Raw genomic sequence first — 4923 nt, forward strand, 5'->3', positions numbered from 1 at the left:
CCAGCATCATTTCTATCACCAAGTCCAAATTTTCCAACTACTGGACCCTCCTCTTTGCTCCCTACTTTTGCATTCCAAAACATGTATATGAGATAACTGGAAATACCATGGCTCAGGTCAAGTACACTTTAGTCATTAAAGTGACATCTTTGCTCTTTAACAACTGAAAGAGGTTTTATGTCGTATATTTGCCTAATGTAGTAAGTTATTTTTTAATTGACTGCTTCTATGAGCCTTGATTTCGGATCCAAACAAAAATGAAGTATTTGACAACTTCAGTCTTTTCTCCATCTTTCATGATATTATTTATTGGTTCAGTTGTGAGGCGTATTGCTTTCTTTATATTGTGGTGCAATCCATATCGAAGGCTATTGTCTTTGATCTTCATCAGTAAGAATTTGAAATCTTCATTTTTAGCAAGCAAATTCCAGGTACTTGCATACTTCACTATGATATTTAACTTTGTCTTCTTCAGGTGACCTTTGAAATTTTCTGTTCAGCTCTTTTATTTCCTTATTTCTTCCAGTTTCTTTAGCTTCTGTATATTCAAGAGCAAATTTCAAAGTCTTTACTGACATCCATTTTAGTCTTCCTTCCTGTCTTTTCAATGACCTCTTGTTTTCTACATGTATGATGGTCTTGATGTCATCCCACAAGTTTTCTGGTCTTTTGTCATTAGTGTGTAAATTTATCAAATCTGTACTTGAGACGTTCTCTAATTTCTGGTGGGATATGCTCAAGGTCACAGTTAGGCTCTTGTGGACTTGTTTTAATTTTCTTCTGCTCCAGCCTGAACTTGTATATGAGCAATTTGTTGGTCTGTTCTACTGCCAGCCCTGGCTTCATTTTTGCTGATGATATTGAACTTCTCCCTCATATCTTCCCATGTATGTTGTTCATTTCATAACTGTGTATTACTTTTGGTGAGGTCCATATGTATAGCTGCCATTCGTGAAACAGAAAAAAAGATATTTGCAATGCAGAAGTCATTGGGATTACAAAATTCTTTCATGCAATCTCCAGGATCATTTCTATTACCAAAATCATATTTTCCAACTACCAATCATTTCTCTTTGTCCCCAAATTTCAATAGCCAGTAATTATAAGTTACAGTCATCAGTAGTTATTAATGTTCTTGATTACATATTTAATCAATTTCAGGTTAAAGAACCTGGTAAAATTCTTTAGTTTCATCATCCTTATTTTTAGTGGTTGGTGGGTAAATTTAAATAATGGTATTAATTTGTCTTCCTTGTGGTGGTGGTTGTGTGCCACGGAGTCAGTTCCAACTCATAGTCACCGTGAACAGGGTTTCTGAAGCCATAAATCTCTATGGGAACAGAAAGCCTCATCTTTCTCCCATGGGACAGTTAGATTCAAACTGTTGACCTGCGATTAGCAGCCCTACTCATAATCCACTACTCTACGAGGGCTCCTTGGTTTTCCTTGTAGGTGTATTGGTATTATTCTATCACAGATAGCATTGTGCTTCAAGATAGATCTTAAAATGTTCCTTTTGATGATGAATGCAATGCCATTCTTCAATTTGTCATTCTTGGCATAATAAACCATATGATTGTCCAAATCAAATGGTTACTACCCATCCATTTCAGGTCATTAATGTCTAGGGTATCAATATTTATGAGTTCCATTTTAATTTTTTATGGCTTTGGCTTCCAGTTTTCTTTGATTCATACTTCGTATATTCCCTGTTCCAATTATTAATGGGTATTTGTAGTTATTTATTCTCATTTTGATGTCTTCCCCATCAGCAAGTGATAGTCCTAAAAGCTTTGTTATATCCACATCATTAAGATCCAGTCTTCTATAAGAAGGCTCTTCTGGTCTGCTGCTATTTATAAAGTTTTCAGTGGCTAACTATTCAGAAGGTGTCTGGATTTCTGTCTTCCTAGTCCATCTGGTGTGGCACTATAGGATCAGCACTGGACTGAGCCTATAGTGCCACACCAGATAGACTAGGATGCTGGCAGTTCAAACCCACATTACTCCCTGGAAGCTTTACATAGGGTTGTCATGGGTCAGAACTGACTCAACAGCACTTCAGAACAACAACGAGTCTTGGTCTGGAAGTTCATCTGAAACCTGTCAACCACAGGTGACCCTGCTGGTGTTTAAAGTATCAGTAGTGTAGCTTCTGACAGCACAGCAACACACAAGCCACCACAGTACAACAAACTGATAGATGAGTTGTAGAGACATTCCAAAATCTCCTCCTATTTCTCTATTTCATTCTTTCTCTATTTTACAGGTCATTAGTGACCAGTTGTTGTACCTTACATGGCCACTTGTACATTATTTAAGTTTCCAGGTTATTCTAAATTGTAGTCAAGATTTAGAACCATTGTTGTAAGCCAGAATATTCCAAGTAGTGAGGCTACAAGATGAAAGTGGTACATTTATTTACCTTATAAATAAGTGTGTTTGTTTTCTGTGGTTTCTGTAATATTATGATTCAATTGTGAATAATTTTAGAAGATGTGTAAGTACAGTGGGGGAATAGTTAATCTTTCATTTCAGGAACACATGATCCCAGGACCATCAAGAAGGAAGAGTATGAGTGAAGCGTGAGATCCTACCCAGAAAAGTGGTGATAGCAGAAACAGTAGCAGAGGTGGTGGAGTGGAGAGACAGAGTAGTAAAGCTGTATTCCTACGGATGAATGCTGGCTTACAGAATGTGACCGTTGGGCATTAAAATGAATATATAGTTTTTGTTTTGTATGTGTAAATGAAATTTCTTGTTTTGTTTATTTGTGAAATATAAGATGTAAAAGGGAAGCCACAGGGAGGAAATAGGATAACTGTTTCAGAGAGGGAGTGTAATCATTGAGTTGAAACAAAGCATATAATTTGTTGAATGTAAAGCTGATGATCTTGTCTGTAAACTTTCACTCAAATCCCAGTACAAAGTTAATTTAAAAATTAACATGGACTTTATGGTTTAAAGCAATATAAATTTATTTCTCCCTGATCTAGTGGTCATAAAATCTGATAATAAGGTGTCCTAGTGCTGTGGTTCCTCTGGAATTTTTAGGGTGGAATATGTTCCTTGCTTTTTCCAATTTCCTTTGATTATTAACATTCTTTGACGTGGGTCTGACCATGTTATTGCTTTTAGAGTCCATTTGACTAATCCAAGCATTTAGAGTCCACTTGATTAAACTTTCTGTATTCAGTCTTACTTAAATCACCTCTGAAAAACTGTTTCAAAATAAGGTAACATATACAGGCTCCAGGTATTAGGTCTTTGGGTAGCCATTCTCCAGCCTACTCAGAGAATCAAACAAATGAAGAGTAAATATAGAATAGGAAATATTATGAAAAAGGAAGATCTTTACAATTATCCACAGAATGTTGTTAATGTTGTTAAGAGCTGTCAAGTTGCCTCTAACCAATAGCGAGCCTGTATAGGGTTTCCGAGGAGTGGTTGGTGAGCTTGAACTGCCAACCTTACTGTTCAAACTGACTTTGCAGTCTAGCACAATAGGCCCAAGGAAATTATGGAGACTAAGGGAAGTCAGCATATTAACGAAGGTTGTTTCGGTCATTCATGACTTTCTCATTAAATTCAGTATACTATCTATTTATGAAGCTCTGGTAGTGTAGTGGTGACGAATCGGGCTGCAAATCTTAAGGTCAGCAGTTTGAAACTACCAGCCGCTCCGTGGGAGAAAGATGAGACTTTCTGCTCCCGAAAAGATTTACAGCCTCAGAAACCCTGTACAGGGTCGTTATGGGTCAGAACCGACTCCACGGCACATAACAACAACAACAACATCTATTTATAAATGCCACTCTTACTTCCCTGTCTTCACCTTTACTTTAAAATCTGGATCTTAAGTTCTGTTATGAATCAGGATTGTTGTTGATTTTCTTAAGTGTCAAGAGTCCATTCCAAATCATAACAACCCCATGTATAATTAGAACAAAATTTTGCCAAGTCCTAAATCATCCTCACAATAGTAGGTTTCTTTGAACCCATTGTTGACGGTCTTCTTCATTTTTTCTTTACCAAGCATAATTTTTTTTTTTTTTTTCTCCAGGGATTGGTCACTCCTAATAAAATATTTGAAGTAAGCAACATAAAGTCTAATCAACTTGACTTATAAGGAGGATTCTGGCTGTACTTCTTCCAAGATTGTTTGTTTATTTTGGCAGTCCATGATGCATTCATTATTCTTTGCCAACACTGTAGTTCAAATGCATTTATACTTCTTGTTAGCTGATCTTTGTTAGATGTCATGTAGTCCGTTCTGACTCATAGTGACCTCAGGCACTCAGAATGAAACACTGCTTAGTCCTGTGCCATCCTCACAATTATTGTCATGTTTGAGTTCATTGTTGCTACTATTGTGTTAATCATCTCATTGAGGGCCTTCCTCATTTTCACAGACCCTTCACTTTACTAAGCTTTATGTCCTTCTCATGGACTGGTCCCTCATGACAACATGTCCAAAATAGGAGAGATGAAGTCTCACTATGCTTGCTTCTAAGGAACAGTCTGCTTATATTTCTTCCAACACAGATTTGTTTATTCTTCTAGCAGTCCATGGTGTATTCAATATTCTTTGCCAACACCACAATTCAAATGCCTCAATTCTTCATTGTTGGTTGTTCTTTGCTGGGTGCCATGGATTCTGTTTGGAATTCATAGTGATCTCAGGCTTTATAGAACAAAACACTGCCCAGTCCTTTGCCATCCTCAAAGTTGTTATGTTTGAGGTCATTGTTGCTGTCACTGTGTCAATCTGTCTCGTTGGGGGCCTTCTTCTTTTTCCCCGATCCTCCACTTTACCAAGAATGAAGTCCTTCTCCAGGGACTGGTTTCTCCTGCCAACATGTCTAAGTAGAAGAGATGAAGTCCTTCTCCAGGGACTGGTTTCTCCTGCCAACATGTCTAAGT

This window comes from Chrysochloris asiatica, unplaced genomic scaffold (assembly GCF_000296735.1).
Source record: "Chrysochloris asiatica unplaced genomic scaffold, ChrAsi1.0 scaffold00059, whole genome shotgun sequence".
Lineage (NCBI taxonomy): Eukaryota > Metazoa > Chordata > Mammalia > Afrosoricida > Chrysochloridae > Chrysochloris > Chrysochloris asiatica.